Consider the following 22,101-nt stretch of genomic DNA (forward strand, 5'->3'; position numbering starts at 1 on the left):
AACAGAATGCTACGGGCACCAGTGACAGTTACAACAAAGTTTATTACAATGAGAGGCAAGGCCGACTGATCGGGACCAACACTTTTGATAACAGTGTGGCCCCGAACAGCCGGGGGACAGAGTTTTTATAACCGATCACATCGTTTTATCATCACCTGGGAACAGAACAAAGAAACAGGTTCCAGATGCGTTAGAAACAGTTGCCTAATGAGGTGTTTACTTTAGACTTTCTGCCTCTAAGTTGCAACCAGTGGATCTCCTTGACCCTGCCTCTGATGCTCTTTTCTTTGAACTTTTGTTTCCTTAATTGGTGAAGCCTAATTTACAAGGGTATGAGGCGTAGTTTACCAGAGCAAAGCAAGGCTGTTATCTCTTAACCTTCAGTGTCAATACAAAACTGTTATTTTTCAAGCTAAGCATTAGCCCTACACTACAATTTAACCCTTACAGCATTGCCTCTTATTCTTCCCTCTTAGTCTCGGGGCCTTTGCACAAGCTCTAAGTCACTTTGGATTTGTTGGGGGAAAGAAAAAGGACTAAAGATGGCAGAAAGTAGGTTGTAAAGATTTGAATGACCCTACCCCCTAGATTTCAATCTCAGTCAATACCACTTTAGTGCCACACATTCTTTTCTTTCCTCATGGGCAAATATCCCTTGTTCTAGTTTGGTTGTCTTACACCTGCATGACCTTTTCTTTAACATCAAATCTCCTCAATGTATTTTAGAAACAAGAGTAGAGTCATTTTTCTTACCTACTGCTTTGATCATTTAACATGTTCCTTACCTCCGCCCCCAATTATTTTCTTGTTATCCTTTATGTTAAAGTTTGATTTTTAAAAACCTTTAATTGATAACAACTTAAAGGATCTATCTCCTGTCATATTTCAAGTGGTATCTTGTGTTCAACTCAGTCCTTGTTTTTTTCTGGATCACTATGCTCCAACTTTGCCTAGATCTGATTTAATAATCTTCATGATTCTCTGAAATACATTACACCCAGGTCAAGAAACCTTAACTAAGGCCATCTAAAATACAGTATATAAAAGAAAATCCTATTCTTGAAAACCAAATTGTATCCTTAAAAATTTTTATTGAGGAAAGTTACAAACACATAAAAAAATTGTATGTAATGAAGCCCCATGAACTCAATGCCCAGTTCCAATAATTATTAACTCATGACCAATCTTGTTGATTCTATATCACTATCCATGTACCTACTCTTATATTGTTTTGAAGAGAATATCAGGCATCTGAAATCTATAAATATTACATATGATATTTTTACAAAAGACTTTTAAAAAGCATAACCGCAATACTATTATCACACCTAAAATATCTAATATATTTCATTAATAGCATCAAATAACCAGTGTTTGATTTTCTACTTGTCTCATTTTTTTTCCCCCTTGTTTGTTTGAACCAGGATCCAATCAAGTCCACACATTGTGACTGGTTGTTTCATTTACATTTCTTTTATAAATTCCTCCTCCATTTTCTTCTTGTGCAGTTTGTTGAAGGAAGCACATTGTTGGTCCTATGGAGTTTCCCATAATCTGAATTTTGCTGATTACATTTAATTTATGCAATTTAATATGGCTTCCTTACCTCTCACTTATAACAGAGGTCTCTTTTAGATGCTTTCCCTACTTAGGTTTATTAACCCATAAGCATCTTTTTCTGTGCTTGAAATATTACTTTCAGTTGGTTATATTGTCATGCTTAAGGTAATCCCTCCTTTATGATATGTTTGCTCACCTCACCCCTTTGTTGACATTTTCAAACTCCTTCAACTGTAGCCCTCTCTTACCTGACTCATTATCTCCTGCCTCTAACATTTGCAATTCTTCCTTCTTTAGTTTTGGAAATACAGAGAAAAACAATGGCATAAAGAAAAGCAAAATGAGGGGTTGCCCTGGTGGCTCAGTCAGGTTACGCATCTGACTTGATTTTGGCTCAGGTCATGATCTCACCAAAATGAGTTCAAACCCTGCATCTAGCTCTGTGCTGACGATGTGGAGTCTGCTTGGGATTCTCTCTCTTTCCCTCTCTCTCTCTGTTCCTCCCCTGCTTGTGCTTGCTTGCCCTTTCAAAATAAATAAACAAACTTAAAAAAATTTAAAAAAAGAAAAGCAAAGCAAAATGAAAACAGCTCTCTCTACCCTGCTGCCACCTCCTATCAGCCTACTTGTCCAATTTCTCCTCTCTATTCTCATTGCTCAGTTGTTTCTTAAGTCCCTGCATTCTGGATTCTATGCTCATCAGTGTATTCAAAGTGTACTCTCAAATGTAACTAGTGATCTTCTTAACAGTCATCTCTAGTTGTTTTGCCCGGTTCCCATTCTCTCTCTCTTCCTCTCTCTCTCTTTTTTTTTTTTTTGAGACTGTTTGATAATTTATTCAGCAAATATTTGTTGAGCACTTAACCTTAAAAATAAAGCTGTCAGTTGTTTTACCAGCAAAAATTGGTTTATTTGGGAATAGCAGGGGATTGTTACCTGGGACTGTAACCTGGGACATGCAAGGTTTAGCAAAATGATGGGCAAATACAGAGAACAAAGGAGAGACATTCTTTTATAGAGGAAAGGAGGAAGTTAGGAGGGGCTGTTATAAGCAAAAAGTACTTTGGAGTAAACTGGGAATTTGAAGTATTCTAGGGTTTTCATTGGCTGAGTTGTGACAGTCTCTCATTGGTTGGGCTGTTGTCAGGCAAGTGGAAAAAGCCTCCTTCTTCTTTCTGGGGTAGTCGAGTATAGGCTTCTTCCTTTTGGAAATGCAAGGCACATCGCTTTTTATTGGGGAATCTATAATTGACAATGAACTGTAGGGCATGAAACCTCCCCTTTCTAACCTCTCAGCTCCATTTTAAATGAGGTAGCCTTTACTTGGTTTCACAATACCTATGTTAGGTACTGTGCCATGTCTTAGTGATTTGATGATGAATAAAAAGACATGATCCTTGCCCTTATAAAGCTTCCAGTTGGGTAGGAGAAAATAACATTTATCAAACAATCACAAATTATTGTAAAATTACAATTCTGTCCAGTGCTAAGGAGAGGCAAATGGTCTCATAAGAACATTAGTAATGGGGAGATTTGACATAGTGCCACTGAACAAAGAGCTAAAGGATAGTAGGGAAAATGTGGAAGGGTGAGATGGGGGTGAAAGGAGATTTCTAGGCAGAAGGAAAACCATATGCAAAGGCCTATTGGGGGTGGAAGATTGGAAGATTCAAGAAATTGAAAGAAGACCAGCAAAGAGAGGGTAGAGGTGAGACGGAAGAGGTAGGCAAGGGCCAGGTTATGTAGGTCATGTAGGCCAAGACAAAGAATTTGATTTTTTCCTAAGAACTATGGAAACTCACTAAAGTGAAGATTGGGATGTGTTATGTGACACATTCATATGTGCACTTGAAATTTTGTCTTGGATGCATTGAGGAGAATGCATCTGAGGGGGCAAGATTATGTGAAGTACAAATGCGAAGCAGTTACAGTATTTTAGGCAGAAGATGGTGGTGGCTTAGGTGAGGATGCTAACAGCCAGAAATAGCAAGAAGAGAGAGGACAGATAGCTATTTAGTGGATAAAACTCATAATGACTTGACCTTGAATTGACTGGGGTTGATGTATGGAAGATAGGTCATGGATTATTTGTAGGTTTCTGGTTTTTGCAGCTGGATGCCACTTTCTGAGATGGAAAATTCTGGAAGACCATATTTTGACAGGCAGAGTTAGATTTTGGGCATGGTGAATTTGAGATGCCCTTGAGACATCCAGGTGGAGGTAAAATTAGGCAGTTGGAAATCTGAGTGTGGAGGTCAGATGCAAAGTATGGCCTTGTAGTATTTGCATGTGGGTGGATAGTTGTTTAAGTAATGCGTGTGAATGAGATCTTCCAGGAAAGAGTATAGAATGAAAAGAGAAAGCAGCCTAGTCTCTTCTTGAAACTCATCTGGTGAACTCTCTGAGGTTACCCTGTCCTGGCTCTCCTCTCACCTCTCCTCTTCTGCCTCTCAACTGTTGCTGGTTTCCAGAGTGTGGTCTTTTTTCCCCCTTGGAGAGCTAAATAGTTTTATTGCTCCCACAACTCATTTTATGTGAGATAAGTTCAAAATATTTCCAATTCTTATTCTTCCCTGGTTTCTAAAATTTATCTTTGCTGTGTACTAAGATTTCTACATGAATACCTTTTTTGTCTTCCCAAATACAACATATCTAAAATACTATTTATTGTTTCCCTCTGGATTCATCCTTATGATATCCATATTCCTTTCGGTGATCTTATCAGTTCCCCGGGCTTTCATCACTGAAGGAATGATCATTTTTTACTCTTTCTTATCCCCATATATCTTATAATTATTTTTTTTCAATATATGAAATTTATTGTCAAATTGGTTTCCTTACAACACCCAGTGCTCATCCCAAAAGGTGCCCTCCTCAATACCCATTACCCACCCTCCTCTCCCTCCCATCCCCCATCAACCCTCAGTTTGTTCTCAGTTTTTAAGAGTCTCTTATGCTTTGGCTCTCTCCCCCCCTCTAACCTCTTTTTTTTTTCCTTCCCCTCCCCCATGGGTTCCTGTTAAGTTTCTCAGGATCCACATAAGAATGAAAACATATGGTATCTGTCTTTCTCTGTATGGCTTATTTCACTTAGCATAACACTCTCCAGTTTCATCCATGTTGCTACAAAGGGCCATATTTCATTCTTTCTCATTGCCACGTAGTACTCCATTGTGTATATAAACCACAATTTCTTTATCCATTCAGCAGTTGATGGACATTTAGGCTCTTTCCATAATTTGGCTATTGTTGAGAGTGCTGCTATAAACATTGGGGTACAAGTGCCCCTATGCATCAGTACTCCTGTATCCCTTGGGTAAATTCCTAGCAGTGCTATTGCTGGGTCATAGGGTAGGTCTATTTTTAATTTTCTGAGGAACCTCCACACTGCTTTCCAGAGCGGCTGCACCAATTTGCATTCCCACCAAAAGTGCAAGAGGGTTCCCGTTTCTCCACATCCTCTCCAGCATCTATAGTCTCCTGATTTGTTTAATTTGGCCACTCTGACTGGCGTGAGGTGATATCTGAGTGTGGTTTTGATTTGTATTTCCCTGATAAGGAGCGACGTTGAGCATCTTTTCATGTGCCTGTTGGCCATCTGGATGTCTTCTTTAGAGAAGTGTCTATTCATGTTTTCTGCCCATTTCTTCACTATATATCTTATAATTATTAAGTTCTTGCATTTATTTCCTTTTAAAGTCTCCTAACTCTCACTTCCATTTCCTTTTTACTATTAATCTCTAGTTCAGCCCTAATTATTTCACTTTCAGATTCTTTCAGTAACACATTTAATAATATGGAAGGATATGACATAGTAATTAAGACTGTATGCTCTGAGCTCATATTATCTGGGCTCAAAATCTAACTCCTCCACTCCCTAGTTTTGTGACTTAGGCAAGTTATATGGCATCTCTTTGATTCGATTTTCTTACTTTTAAAATGGAGATGATAATCTGACTTTCATGGGGTTGTTGTGAAAGTTAAATGAGAAAATGCACATTAGCACAATGTCTACCAAATAATAATAACTTGCCGCATTATAGATCTTATATAGTATAGTTGGCCCTTGAACAACACAGATTTAAACTGTGCAGGCTGACTGATAATGTAGTTTTTTAAAATAAATATAATAATAGTACTGTAAATATATTTTTCTTCCTTATGATTTTCTTAATATTTTCTTTTTTCTACCTTTATTATAAGACTACAGTGTCTAATATATATAACATTCAAAATATGTATTAACCAACTATCTTATCAGTAAGGCTTCTGGTGAACAGAGGCTATTAGTAGTAGTTAAGGTTTTGGGGAGTCAAAAGTTACATGCAGTACTTCACTAGAATTCACCAGTGGAGTCATCTGGGCCATGGGTTTCCTTTGTGGAAAGTTTTTTGATTATTAACTTAATATTTTAAATAGTTATGGAACTAATCAAATAATTCAGTATTGGGTAAATTGCAATAGTCTGTAATGTTTGAGGAATTGGTCCATTTTGTCTAAGTTGTCAAATTTATTTATATAGAGTCATTCATAGTATTACCTTATTATCTTTTTGAGGTCATCAAGGTCTGTAGTGGCATCCCATGCTTCATTCCTGATGTTGGAAATAATAGTTCTTCTCTATTTTGTCAGTCTTACTAGAGGTTTCTAAATTTTTTAGATCTTTTCAAAGAATCAGCTCTTTTATTTTTTTCATTTGTTTTTCTGTTTTCATTTTCGTTGATTTCTCCTCTTATTATTTCCTTCCTTCTGTGTAGGGTTTAATTCGCTCTTGTTTTCTTAGGTTCTTGAGATGGGAGCTTAGAATATTGATATGTGGCTTTTCCTCTGTTCAGATGTATGCATTTCTTGCTATAAAAGGAGCTATAAAAAGAGCACTGTGTTAGCTCCTTTCTACAAGTTTTGACATATTTTAATTTTTATTCAGTTCAATGCATTTAAAACAATTTTCCCTTGAAACTTCCTCTTTGATCCATGGGGTACCTAAGAGTATGTTGTTTAATTTTCAAGTGTTTGTAGATTTTCTTATTATCTTTTTGTTATGAATTTCTGGTTTGATTCCATTGTTGTTGGAGGATGCACTTTGTGTGAGTTTAAGTCTTTTAAATTTATTTAAGTTTATTTATGGCCCAGATGTGGCAAACCTTGGTACATGTTCTGTGGGCACCTAAAATAGTGTTTATTCTTTTGTTATTGGGTAAAAGGTTTAGCAAATGTCAGATCCTTTGGTTGATTATGGTACTGAGTTCACCCATGTACTTGCTAAATTTATGTCTAGTTGTCTTATCAATTGTTGAGAGAAAAATGTGGACATCTCCAGCTATAATTGTGGATTTGTCTATTCCTTCAGTTCTATCAGTTTTTGCTTTACATATTTTATAGCTCTGTTGTTGGATGTTTGCTTATTTAGAATTGCTCTGCCTTCTTGATGGATTGGCCCTTTTATGTAATGTTCCTCTCTGTCTCTGGTAATTTTCTTTGCCCCAAAGTCTACTTTATCTATGGTTAATAACTCCTGTTGTCTTTTGATTATTTGTATGCTGTATCTTTTTCATCCTTTTATTTTCAATATTATATTTAGAGTGAGTTTCTTATAGATAACATAAAGTTGTATCATGTTTGCTAATCCACTCTGCCAATCTGTGTCTTGATGTATTTAGAACATTTACAGGTAGGATAATAATTGATATTTTGGACTTTAAGTCAGTCATTGAATTAGTTTTGTTTTTGTTTTTCATGTCTTTTAGTTTTTCCTGCCTTCATATAGAGTACAGGAATAATTTTTAGAATTCCATTTTTATTTATCTGTTTGCATTTTCTCTCACTTTATTCTTGGTGAGTCTAACTGAAAGTTTGTTTTATCTTATTCTTTTCAAAAAGCAGGTCTTAGGGGCGCCTGGGTGGCTCAGTCGGTTAAGCGGCCGACTTCGGCTCAGGTCATGATCTCGCGGTCCGTGAGTTCGAGCCACGCGTCAGGCTCTGTGCTGACAGCTCAGAGCCTGGAGCCTGTTTCAGATTCCGTGTCTCCGTCTCTCTGACCCTCCCCCGTTCATGCTCTGTCTCTCTCTGTCTCAAAAATAAATAAACGTTAAAAAAAAATTAAAAAAAAAAAAAAGCAGGTCTTAGTTTTATTGATCTTTTCTATTGCCCTTTAAGTCTCTACTTCACTTATTTCCACTCTTATCCTTGTTATTTCCTTCATTCTGTTAATTTTGAACTTCATTTGTTCTTCTTTTTCTAGTTCCTTGAGGTGTCAAGTTAGGTTGTGTATTTAAGGTCTTTCTTGTTTCTTAACATAGACGTTCATCTCTGTGAACTTCCCTCTTAGAACTGCTTTTGCCCCCCCCCCCCCTCAGTTTTGGTGTGTTGAATTTCCATTTTCATTTGGCTTGAGGTATTTTTTGATTTATGATTTGATTTCTTCTTTGACTCATTGGCTGTTCAGTAGCATGTTGTTTAATCTCTATATATTTATGAATTTTCCAGTTTTCTTTTTGTAATTGATTTCTAGTTTCAAACCATTGTAATTGAAAAAGATGCCTGATATGACTTCATTCTCTTTAAATTTATTAAGACTTGTTTTGTGGCCTAATTTATGAGCTGTCCAGGAGAATGTGTTTGCTTAAGCCATGTGTGCTTAAGAAAGGTATGCATTCTGCTGCTTTTGGATGAAATGTTCTGTATATGTCTTTTAAGTTCATCTGGTCTAATGTGTCATTTAAGGCCAATGTTTACTTATTGATTTTCTGTCTGGATGATCTATCCTTTGGTGAAAACAGAGTATTAAAGTCCCCTGATATTACCAACTTAGAGGTGCCTGGGTGGCTCAGTTAGATGAGCATCTGACTCTTGGTTTCGGCTCAGATCGTGGTCTCACAGTCATGAGATCGAGCCCCCGTGTCAGGATCCATGGTGGGCATGGAAGCTGCATAAGATTCTCCCTCTCCCCATGCCTCTCCCAACTCGCTTGCACACTCTCTCTCAAAATATTTTTTTCTCATGTTTTATCTTGTTCTTTCATTTGGAACATATTCCCCTATTTCTTCATTTTCATTGTGTTAATGTACACACATTAGATAAAATAGCCTCCTCTCCCAGTCTTAAAGGAATGGCATTGTGCAGTAGATGAACTTTATTATTCAACCTTGCCCTATCTCTTGGTTGCCTTTCAAACCTTTGTGATCGTGAAAACAGCCTGTTTTAACGCTAGTGACTCTGAGTAGTTGAGGGTGTGCTAGGACCCGTCAGTGTCCTGAATGGGATGATCCCAGTCAGCACCTAGATTCAGGCTGATGAAAGCCAGATCCTCAGGCAGTAGCTTGTAGAGTATGCAAATATACCTCTTTCAGAGGAAGACTGGGAGATAGGAGTTTCTGTCTGCTCCCTTTGTGCTGATGGCCAGTTAAGAGTTGTTTCTTTCTTTGCTACTGTATCACTGAACCCATGAACATAAGCCCCACTGGCCATCAGACTTAGGCTATCAAACGATGTGTCCTCTGGGCAGCCAGGGTGTTAGATGTGTACATAAGCACCTTAGAGATGCAAACAACTTGGGGCAGGGCAGAGGGAGAGCACAGAAATGACGCCACTACCCTCCCTGGTCCCTGGAGAAGTTGGCCCCTAGATGTAGTTTAATTAGAAGCCTGCCCCTCAGGCCACAGCTATGAAGATAATCCAATAGGCCTCTTTCATAAATACCAGCAACCCTGACTGAGATAGAGAGATAGTGCTAAGATGGTACCCTCTGGCCCTCATCCCCAGATGGTACCTAAATGGGCCTCGAGATGTGTGTTAAACCAGCAGTTTACCCCTCAGGCCAAAGCTCCAAGAGGAGCAAATAAGCCTCTTTCACAGAGAAACCAGCGTGTGTTTTGGTCCCTGTCTCTGTGCTGTGCCCTGAGATTGGTAGCTGCCAAGTCTTGTCTCTTCATTTGTTACATTCCCATGGGACCGTGAACACAAGAGCCACTGGCCACCAGAGCCAGGCAACTAGAGGTGTTCCCAGGAGGGGATACCAGTCGTATGGACCAACTCCCCTCCAGGGCACACCAATGATCTGCGGTACAGCACAAGGAGAATAGGAAGAAAGTGCCCTCCCCCCAAGGTCTCTGGAGAGGATTAGAGTTGGCCCTTAGATGTGTGTTTATTTTATTTTTTTTTTAATTTTATTTACTTTATTTGTTTTTTATTTAAACTTTAGTTAACATACAGTGCAATATTGGTTTCAGGGGTGGAATTCAGTGATTCATCAAAACACTTGATTATATAAAACACCCAGTGCTCATCACAACAAGTTCCCTCCTTAGTACCCATCTAGCCCATCTTCCACTCACCTCCCTCTGTCAACCCATAGTTTGTTCCCTATCATTCAGAATCTTCCTGTGGTTTGCTTCCCTCTCTTCTCTCCCCACTCCCATAAGTTCATCTATTTTGTTTCTTAAATTCCACATATTGAGTGAAATCATATGGTATTTGTCTTTCTCTGATTGACTTGTTTTGCTTAGCATAATACATTCTACCTCCATCCACGTCATTTCAAATGGCAAGATGTCATTCTTTTTGATGGCTGAGTAATATTCCATTGCATATATATATACCACATCTTCTTTACTCATTAATCATTCTGTGGAAATTTGGGCTCTCTCTATAGTTTGGCTATTGTTTATAATGCTGCTGTAACTATTTGGGTGCATGTACCCCTTCAAATCTGTATTTTTGTATCCTTTGGGTAAATACCTAATAGTGCAATTGCTGGATTTTAGGGTAGTTCTATTTTTAGTTTCTTTTTTTTTTTTAATTTTTTAACGTTTATTTATTATTGAGAGATAGAGAGACACAGAGCATGAGCAGGAGAGGGGCAAAGAGGTGGAGACATTAGAATCCGAAGTAGACTCCAGGCTCTGAGCTGTCAGCACAGAGCCCAACACGGGGCTCAAACTCACAAACTGCGACATCATGACCTGAGCCAAAGTCGGTCGTTTAACCAACTGAGCCACCAGGCACCCCTCTATTTTTAGTTTCTTGAAGAACCTCTATACTGTTCTCCAGAGTCGCTGCAACAGTTTGCATTCCCACCAGTAGTTCAAGAGGGTTCCCCTTTCTCTGCATCCTTGCCAACATCTGTTGTTTCTTGTGTTGTTCATTTTAGCCATTCTGACAGTTGTGAGGTGGTATCTCATTGCGGTTTTGATTTGTATGTCCCTGATGATGAGTAATACTGAGCATCTTTTGATGTGTCTGTTAGCCACCTGTTTATGTCTTCTGCCCATTTCTTAACTAGGTTGTTCATTTTTTGGGTGTTGAGTTTGATAAGTTCTTTATAGATTTTGAATACTAACCCTTTATCCAATATGCTGTTTGCAAATATCTTCTCCCATTCTGTAGGCTGCCTTTAAGTTTTGCTGCTTGCTTCTTATATGTGTGTTTAATAAGCCTGTTCCTCAGGCCATAGCTATGAACATAAGCTAATAAGTCTCTTTCATAGGAAGACGGGGCACCTCAGCCTGTTGTCTCTCTGCTGTGCCCTGGGAGGTAGTTAAGGTGTCTTTTTCCATTGTCTATAATCCTGTGGGACCCACAAGTGTAAGCCTCGCTGACCACCAGGAGACCTAGAGGTGGGCAGCAGGCACAAATATCAGAGCACCAGAGGAGAGTATAAGTTCCTTTCCAGGAGATACCAGTGGGCTGGAGCAAGGCAGAGGGTGAGCACAAAGAAGATGCCTGTAGGCCTCTGGTTTTGGAGAGTGCTTCATTAGGCCTGTTAAATTAGATGCTTTTCCCTCTGGCGGATGCTTTAAGATAAATAGATAAGCTTCTTTCACCCAAAGTCTTGGTACTTTTTCTGCTGGCTGCCTTTGTACTGGACTCTGGAGTGGGTGAGTCTGCACAAGCCCTTTAAGAACTGTTTCTTAGTTGAAATAGCCTTGTGGGTCTCATGGACACAAGCCTTATTGGTTTTCAAAACCAGATGTTTTGGGGACTGTCTTTCAGGTGCAGGTCTTTAAAGTTGGGGTACCAGGTGTGTGGTTCAAACCCTTCACTCTTCAAGGAGAAACTTGGGTTTGTGAGTTCTCTCCTGATCATAAGTTGCTGTGTGTTGTGGGAGAAGGGGACATTTATGACGTGTCTCAGTTTCTCCTCCCCTTCATGTTATGTTATGTTTTTGTTTTTTATCCAACATGTAGGAGCTGCTTAGCTAGTTTTGGGTTTCTCTCAGAGGATCTTTCTCCATATATAGATTTTGTATGTCTGTGGGAAGAGGTTGAGTGCAGGATCCTACTACATCACTGGCTTGAACTGAAACCTCCATTTTAATTTATCTATAACGTTTTTGAGTGACTCTCTTTGTATAGCTCCTTTAGTGGTTGCTCGAGATGTTATATATGCATAACTTATTGTGGGGAAATAGGTTCTACTTACATAAATGGGTTAGAAAAAAGCTTAGGACAGAAAGCTGCCACCACGGGGCGAAAGCACCCAAGGTTAGCTAGTGAGATATTGTAATGGAATCACGAGTAACTTGTTATATCACCTGCAGGAAATCACTTTTCATCTGATACCGATATACTATTGTACATTGATCATAAACCCCACTTGGCTCCCAAGACCCTTTGCTTCTTACAACACACAAGTTAATGATTACTGTCTGATTGTTTTCTCCACATTCACGTGTGTAAGATCTTGCTTTCTTCACATTCACCACGTGGGTCCATAATTACGGAGACAAAACCCCTGTTTGGGGCTCTTGTCTCCTCCTGGACATTAGCCACTCTCGTATTCAATTCTGTGTCTGCTCTCTTGCTGAATAAGAAAGAACTCCAGACTCATAGTCTGCGACAACTTATCACTGTCTATAGGTGTTGCCATTTTACCAGTTGGAATGCAGTATAGGATCCCTTTGTCCTTTTATGTCCCTTTATAATATAATCCTCCATTTTTAATTGTTTTAAATATTTCCTTTTCATACATCAAGAACTACATCAGACAATATTATAATTTTTGCTTTCTCTGTCAAATGTAATTTTGAAAACTCAAATGAGGAAGGAAAGTCTATTGTGTTTATCCATTCTCTTATGATGTTTTATCTTTGTTCTTGATGTCCCAAGAACAGCATTTTCTAAGTACTTCCTTTAGCCATTCTTTTAGGGTCAGTCTACTGGCAACATATTCTCCTAGTTTTCTTCATCTTAGAATGTCTTGTGTCTCCCTTTCATTCCTGAAGTATATTTTTGCTGAATATAGGATCTACCCATTCTTTTCTTTCAATAGGAAAATGTACTTCCTTCTAGCCTGCGTGGTTTCTGATGGGAAATCTTACCATTGAATTGTTTCCCCTTGTGGATAAAATGTCATTTCTTTCTTGCTGCTTTCAAGACTTTTCTCTTTGTCTGCAGTTTTTAAAAGGTCGGCTATGATGTGTCTTGGTGTGGATTTCTTTGTGTTTGACTGTGAGATTTTTCACTCTGCCCTAGGGAATAAGCACTGTGCTTTTTATGGTGCTTTTTCCTGCTTTGTGTAGTTTGTTCACACGTGTGCCAATCAGTACTCAGTTGAATACTTGAGAGAGATCCTCTCCAGATCTGTATTCTCTCTGTACTCTTTTCTCCAGTTCCCTTCTCTGTGAGCTCTAGCCATCTTGGTCTCTCCAGACTGTCAATTTTGCCTCTTCAATTCAGGCACACGTCCTTAGCCTGCGAATTCTCCAGGTGTGAGATGGTACAGTCATAGTCATATGGGTCACCTCGCTTAATTTTCCATGCTTCAGGAATCACTGAGCTACATTACCTGATATTCAATGCCTTGAAAACTATGTACTATATTCTATTCATTTTTTGAGTTTCTTTAGGCAGGAGGATAAATCTGGTCCTTATTAGACCATCTTGACTAAGATGATTTTTAATGGGACTAAAAATCAGCAGGTGGATCAGATAATACCCAGTTCATGCTGGGCAGCTCAGGTTTCATGGTAACTTGGTATCCCATGGTCCAGTGTTTAGGTGAGTTGAATGGGAATGTGGTGGGAATCACTGCCCCTGCATCCCTTATATCCTGGATGGTGGCACTAAGCTCTGAAATCCCTCCTAAGAATTGCTTTAGGTTTGCCGTTTTCCTAGGTAGAGGCATTTCTAATGGTTTCTGTTTGACCTTTCTTGCCATAATAGCTCTCATTCCATAGTCAGGGAATCAATAAGGAATTCTACCAGCTGAGTATGTCTATTCCAAGTATGCATTCTGAAATTGGAAAAGTAAACACAGGAAGGTTCAGGGACCCATTGGACCCACTGTGAAATTGACCTGAGCTCAAACTCCATCGATCACCTGGCCTTCCTGAGCCCCTACTCTGATTGGTTTTGGGTCTCCTGGAATTAGGGTCAATTCAGAGCCAGTTTCTAGTAATCCCTGAAAGGTCTGAATATTTCCTGTTCCCCACTTCACAGTTACCCTGGTAAAAGGCCATAGGTCCCTTTGAGCAAGGCTGGGAGGAATAATGACAGTATACATTTTCAATAATGTACTTCAAGAAGAAGGAGACACCCCCTTCATTCAAAGGATTCTGAGTCTGTAAACTTGCTCAAGTCAATGAACGATTGAGGAGTCCCTGATTCTGTTTTTATGATTCAAGTTAGACTTTTGTTCACCGATGTAGAACTTTCCTGCTTGTATAGAACAAGTAAGAATTTATTAGATTTTCTATCTATTTCACTTGTAGGAACACTATAATTAACTAGCCAAAGCTATAAGTCTGTGTAAGTCAAACTATCAGATTGCTGCTTTGGCTCTCTTGTCCCTTGCAATAACCAGGCCCACCTTGCTGATGGGGTTGGGGTGTCACCACTTGGCTTCTGCCACCCTGGGGTCCAATTTGTCCCAATGTATTTAGGTTTTCCAGTTGTGACTGCAGTTCCTACTGTAAGTTCTGTCCTATAAGAGAAGGGTGATCATAGAGCTCCTCGAGGATGCTGGGGCTCCCCTCACAAATTTATTTGTCAAAGTAGTGGTGAGAAGACGTACGTCTGAGCACCCCCCATCTCCTCCCTCCCGCCCCCCACCAAACCCTGTGGGTAAGTAAGTCTTAAATCACAATGCACTCTGACATTCCAATCTCCCTAAGCCTTTGAATCCCTTCCTCTAACTGCCTTTCTAACTCCCAAACTGCAAAATTAAATGCACAATCTCTGTTTAGTGTGCCCATATCAATAACTTCAGCCTGATCCGACTTTATGTTCCTTGCATCATTATCCCATACCCTTAGTATCCATTTCCACACATGTGCCCCAGATTTCTGCTTGTACGGATTATAAAAATCAAATACTTCTTTCTTTTGGAGTATAGCACATGGGTCACCTCACCTTAAGTGGCCTGCTAGGACTTGATTCTAGTTCTAGGTCTAGAAGCAAAGGGGGTGGTGGGGTGGATCCTGAGGAGAATCTGTATTATCTTGTAAGGCAGCTGCCTCAGGGGTGGCCATTATAGTTTCCTCAGTCAATGCAGGGTTAATCCCCTCAGATGGGGGTGGAACAGCTGACACTACTGGACATGAGGATACTGCTGCCACTGGGTCTGGGGAGGCCAGTGCCACTGCAGTTGGGTGAAACACTTCCGCTGAGGGTGGGGAAGTCAGTTCCCCTGGGGACAGGGAGGAGTCTTCCACCAGCAGAGAAGACTCTTCAAAATTTAGCAGTTCGATGTCCCCACCTCCATCATTCTAACTTATTCTTTCTCAATTAATGACCTCTTTGTAACAGTAGAGCCTTTGAAAGACCAGGAGTTCAAGTTACATCGTAATGCAGCCACTTGTAGGATGAGGGTCTGCATTTGATTTTCAGCAATTTCAGCCCTGCAGCTAGAGGAGATAAAAGGTCTCCTTCGGGGCACACATGAAGTTCTCAGTCATTTCTGTGGCCCAGGACCTGGACATTCAAACCTCTGAACTCATCCTTTTCTTTCCCCACATTGTCTAGTGATCTTGGGAGCAACTAGCCAATCTTATCCTATTTGTTAGTTTTCTGAAAATGTTTGAAAGTACACATAGCCATTTTAGTCTTGTTTCTTATAAGTAATTAATGAGCGCCCAGTGGAGATATTTTGCTTATCTTTATTGCCAGATTATGCAATCAACTATCTTTGCACTCTTTACTACTGGAAATAGAGTACTTAGTGTCTTTAAATCTAATCAGATTAGAGGGGCACCTGGGTGACTCAGTTGGTTAAGCGTCTGACTTTGGCTCAGGTCATGATCTCACAGTTCATGGGTTCGAGCCCCGCATCGGGCTCTGTGCAGACAGCTTGGAGCCTGGAGCCTGCTCAGATCCTGTCTCCTTCTCTCTCTGCCTCTACCCTGTTTGTGCTCTCTCTCTCTCTCAAAAATAAATAAACATTAAAAACATTTTTTTTTAAATCTCATCGGATTAGAGAGCCAATTTCACAAACCCCAGAACTAATTCAGAATACTCATCTTTACAGTTCTGCTCCTTTAGAATCACCATCAGTACCAAAATCTTTTTTTTTACTAAAAAAATTTTTAATGTTTATTTTTGAGACAGAGAGAAACAGAGTGAAAGTGGGAGAGGGACAGAGAAAGAGGGAGACACAGAATCCAAAGCAGGCTCCAGGCTCCAAGCTGTCAGCAAAGAGCCCAACATGGGGCTTGAACCCACGAACCGTGAGATCATGACCTGAGCCAAAGTCGGATGCTTAATCGACCAAGCCACCCAGATACCCCAGTACCAAAATCTTTATTAGTCAGAGAAGCAGCTCTAGTAAGGAGATGAATACAGATGTATATGTATATGTTATGTTTACATAGAAGCTATATTTATAACTTTAAAAATATATAAATTGGTTCATGTGATCATGGAGGCCAACAAGTCCCACAATTAGTCATCTGCAAGCTGGAGAACCCGGCCAGTGGTGCAATTCAATCTGAGTCCAAAGGCCTGAGAACCAGGATCTTCAATGGCTGTACTGGCTTAAGCCAGGAGAGCAAATTTGCCCATCTGCATTTTTGTTCTATTCAGGCCTTCAATGGATTGGATAGTGTCTACCTTCATTTGTGAAGGTGATCTTCTTTACTCAGTCTACTGATTCAAATGCTACTTTCTTCTGGAAACATCCTCACAGATGCACCCAGACAGAATGTTTTACCAGCTATCTGGGTACCCCTTAGCCCAGCCTAGCTGACACTAAAATTAACCATCACACCTACCGCCTTCTCCCATATCCTGCCATCTTAATTTTACATCCCAGTCTTCTCTCCTGAGCTACATGATCACATAGCTACTGTCTACTTGCCATTTTTACTTGAATGTCTCACTTTACTTTCAGATATAATATGTACAAAGTTGAATTACCTCCCTTCTTCATGCCACAATGACAGAATTCCTCAGCGAGGGGATTTCTCCCTGTGAGTGATGACACTTACACTCAGTTGCACATACTGGATACCTGAGAGTCATTGATATCCACCCTTTTCTCCATTCTAGTGGATCACCTACAATCTACCCAAAGTATAGCTCAGACGCTTCCATTTTCCTCATTTTATTTTATTTTAATTTTTTTCAAATGAGGAGTATTGCCATCTTAACTTTATATATTTTTTTTAACGTTTATTTATTTTTGAGACAGAGAGAGACAGAGCATGAATGGGGGAGGGTCAGAGAGAGGGAGACACAGAATTGAAACAGGCTCCGGGCTCTGAGCTGTCAGCACAGGGGCCCGATGCGGGGCTCAAACTCACGGACCGCGAGATCGTGACCTGAGCCGAAGTCGGCGCTCAACCGACTGAGCCACCCAGGCGCCCCTTTCCTCTATTTATTTTTGAGAGAGAGAGAGAGAGAGAGAGAGAGAGAGAGAGAATGAGTATGAGCGGGGTAGGGGCAGGGAGAGAGGGGGCAGGGGATCCCAAGCAGTCTCTGCACTGACAGCTGTGAGCCCGATGCGGGGCTCAAACCCACGAACCGCCAGATCATGACCTGAGCCAAAGTTGAAAGCTCAGTTGACTGACCCATCCAAGTGTCACCATCCTTCTCTCTTTTAATGTTGCCGTCCCCAGAGAGTTACACTCTCATCAGCATAAATCACAGCTCATCTGTGACCACCTGTGATTTCTGTATTTATGTTCCAGTATTCTCTTTGGTTTGTTCATAGCACGTAAACACACTTCATAATTATTCTTTTACTTACTTGCATATTCATTGCTTGAGAGTGGGAACCATGACTATCATATTTGTCATTGTTTTCCCAGCTCCTAGGACAGTGCCTAGTACTCAGAGGTAGGATTAGTAGATATTTGCTGCATGAATGAGAGCATTGAGGCAGAGCCTCTGCTTCTCTGTCGAAAGGAACCAGCAAGAGCAGCCTCATTCTGTGGCAATCACAACATTACCCAGCCCGGGGGGGGGGAGGTGCATACCAGACAAAGTGTGTCAGAGGGACCATGTCTACTGGAGTCTCCATTGGGCTGGTGGAGGAGGCTCCCTGTTCTGGTTGTCATCTTAGGACTTTAACTCCAACTGCTGTAATCACACAAACTGGTAACGGTAAACTGATTACCTTGAAAATATGTGGTTTGAGGGGGCTTTGGAGGATGGCAAGATCATCAACTTCTTTTTATATTCCTGTATTTTCTTTAAAACTTTATTTAAGGAGAGAGAGCGTGCATGTGCACGAGCAGGGGGAGGGGTAGAGAGCAAGAGGGAGAGAGAGAATTCCAAGCAGGCTCTGTGCTGATAGCATAGAGCCTGATGTGGTGCTCGATCTCATGAACCATGAGATCCTGACCTGAGTGGAAATCAAGAGTCAGATGCTTAGCCAGCTGAGCCACCCAGGCACCCCTTTACATTCCTGTATTATTTAAAATATTATAGCAGGCATATGTTACATTATGATTTAAAATTTTTATAGAAATTTAAATAAATGTGTTTAAAAATAACGCACTTGGTTAAAAACTAAAACGTATTTGGTTGAGAAATGATGCTGCATGATTAATTTCTGAATGTGCTTTTCAGTGGTTCCAAGAGATTTGGCTTCAAAGACAGAATATTCTTTTGAGCAGAGTAAGACTGAGTCAGACTTCTTGCTTCATTTGCTCTTTTCTTCTTAATCTTCTATTCTGTGATTTTTCTATGCCATGATAGCTTCATTTGCTTTTGGTTTTGATCTGTCTTATTCTAATTTGTGATGGAATACAGGTTATCTCCTTGTAAAAGGAAAATTACTGATACTCTGGATGTGACTGCTATGTGAGGTTAGATATAATCAGAGTCACCTATATGTACATAGGTAGGTAGTGACCAGGTTTGTAAGGCCCCAAGCCTCTGTCAGAAAGGGTTAGAGAAGAGGGGAATATGAAGATAGCTTATAAACTCACAACTCAGACATGTAGTATTTTGTTAAAGGATGTAGATTCTCATCTAGAAACAGAAAGAAGGTCTGTAGCACTTAGGTTTGGGTTCTGTCTTAGATCTAGAACACCAGCTGTTATAGCAGACTTTCCTGGGACCTCAGCTAAAATCCTGAGACAGGCAGCAGGGCAGAGTGTCTGCCTTTGATCCTTGCCACAAAATACTGAAAATTTCATGTTTCCAGGGGTACAGGGCCAGTGCCTGAGAAGGAGGATTTGAACTTTGGCTAGGCACCATTACCAAGGTATTTCGAGTGACAGGGAAAGAGAAGGCGAGTAACCAAATGTATTCAGATGATGTAGATATGAGTATGGAAATGATGTCATTAAGAACAGCTAACATCTGTGGAGAAATTCTGACATACCAGTCGCTGTAGCAAGCTCTTTAGGGGTATATTATCTCGTGTAACTATTACCACAGTCCTAAGATAGTATTATCCTGTTTTATAGATGAAGAAATAGGGGCACAGAAGCCACACATCTACTAAATGAGGAGTGGAGTTTGAAGTTAGGAATTATGCCTCAAAAACTCACTCTTGTACCTTCCACTCTCACTATACTCCTTTCTGCTATACATGTCTGATATCATCTCTTAGGTCAGACTCAAGCTCAAATGCCAACAAATAATGTAAATTAGATTTAATTAGTTATATCTGGGAGAAAATATAGAGTAGTGGAGGCTGTAAGAAACCGGGTGACCCTAGTTGGAAAGGACAGCAGGTATTGAGTTCTGGTGGATTGTAGCCATGGGGTATTTCGGGTTCAGTATTGACAAATCCTTGATGCTTAAAAATACCACATGTGTGCTGTAAAATATCTAGAAATCTGGATATTTATGTGAATTCTTCTTGTATTTCTTATTTAAAAAGTTTTATTATTATAAAACTACTGTGCCATGCAGACCTAACAAAGCACATCTGGTAGCAAAATGTGAAAGCTGGAAAAGGGAGGCCATTTATTTTTACTTCCTCTAAATCACACATACCCTTCTATGACAGAGTGGACCTGGACATCACAGTCTTAGAGGACAGTCATTCTGTATCATGAAGGAATTTTCGCTGAGTTCTCCAGTTTTAGTTGTTGGATTGTTAAAGGAGGAGCCAAAGAGAATTTACAAATCCCTTTCCTTTTCCTTTCTTCCCCGAACAATTATCTGGCTTCTAAAACTGTTGTCTTCTACATAATCTCATTTTGAATGTCAATCTTTGAGTATTATCTCCTGACTTTGTTCTGCTCTCCTTGTGAAACAAATACCAATTCACCCATGGGCAATAAAGTTGGCTATTGCAGGAGCCAAAAGTAAAATAAATTTTATTCTTTTTTATTCTTTCTCCCAGGCTCAGAAGCCTCAGGACCTGTGTGCAGGACCTCAGTGCCCAGGCGATGTCTATCTACCTTAGCTCCTGTCAAGAAAGCTAAGCTTAAGAGGTTGGCTGGGAAAATGGCAGAGTAGAAGGACCATAAGCTTGCCTTGTCCCACAGATACAACTAGATAACACTCTCATCAGCATAAATCACTCAGAAAAATGATCCAAAGACTGGCAGAACAAACTCCAAAATCAAAATTAGGCCACATCAAAGAAGGTAAGAAGGGCAAAGATGCAGTCTGGGAGTGAAATGGATCATGACCATACACGGTGGGGAGGGAGCTGGTGGCACAGAGAAGGGCAAAAGACAGACGTTCACACTGAAGAGCCCATGAGCAGGGAGGACATTTGCCTTTGAAAGCAAGAGGGGCTGAATTTCATGAGTTTTTATAACCAGCAGGACTTAAAGCTTGGAATCTTAAAAATTGGTGGGCTTGGCTCTGGGAGATCCCAGAGGGTTTTAGGAAATGGAATCCCTATCCTTAAAGAGACAGCATGACAAACAGCCTATGCAGATACGCTGTAGGACCGGACTTGGGAAAATGCTGGGAGAAGATGAGAGGGAGAGTGTTTGCTTATCTCAGAGCATGACCTGGAGAGACCCCTCCAGGAACAAAGGAGCTAGCAGCATCATTTCCCTCCCCTGCTGCTCAGCACAAACACACAGCCACCCGCAGGAACCGGCAGGGCTGGGACACTCACTACCTAACTTGCTTACGTCAAGCAGTGCTTGCTTCAGCAGATCTGCCCTTCCCAGTCATGCCTGCCTCAGTCTTGGTGCTGTGGGCCCTTCTCATGCAAACCCTGCCAGTACCACATCTAACCTGTGTGTATTGCGGGACCTTAATTCTGGCAGCAGCAGGGGCAGGTCTCATTTTGTAAGCAGACCACCACACACCTTGCTAAAATGCACCCCACCCCTGCTGGGGACCAATAGACAAAGAGAGCCTCTGTAGACAATGGTACTGAAGGAAAAAGAGGCAAAACTCAAAAGCAGAGCCCATGCAACACACATAGGAGACACTCTCTGAAGCCCCAGGCCCTGAGGAACATGGGACACTGCATTGCGGGGCACTACAGGACTTCTTTATAAGGCTGTTATTGTTAAGAGCAAGAGAAGTGGCTGACTTTCCTAACACACAGAAACAGACACAGAAAGTTAGACAAAATGAGACAGAGAAATATGTCCCAAATGAAAGAATAGGAGCAAACCACAGCGAGAGACCTAAGCGAAATGGACATAAGTAATATGCCCGATAAGAGAATTTAAAATAATGGTTATAAAGATACTCGACTGGAGAAGAGTGGAAGACATCTGTGAGACCCTTAACACAGATATAAAAAAGAACCAATCAGAGATCAAGAACACAATAAATGAAATTTAAAATACACTTGAGGCTCTCGCTCTCTCTCTCAACATAAACAAATAAATAAACTTAACAAAAATTTTTTTATAAAGGGGGCACTTGGGTGACTCTGTCGGTTAAGCATCCAACTCTTGGTTTGGGCTTAGGTCATGATCTCACAGTTTGTGAGTTCAAGCGCCACTTCAGGAAAGCTATCCTAGGTTCTCCTTTTGCTGCTTATGCTTTGCCACCATGGTCACCACCAAAAGCAGTCCACAAGCAGGATTCTTTCTCCCTCTCTCTCTGCCCCCTCCCCTGCTTGTGCGCGCGCGCGCTCTCTCTCTCTCTTTCTCCCTCAAAATAAATGAATAAATAATACACTTGATGGAATAAATAGTAGACTAAATGAAACAGAGGAACAAATTAA

Source organism: Panthera onca, chromosome D1 (assembly GCF_046562875.1).
Source record: "Panthera onca isolate mPanOnc1 chromosome D1, mPanOnc1 haplotype 2, whole genome shotgun sequence".
NCBI lineage: Eukaryota > Metazoa > Chordata > Mammalia > Carnivora > Felidae > Panthera > Panthera onca.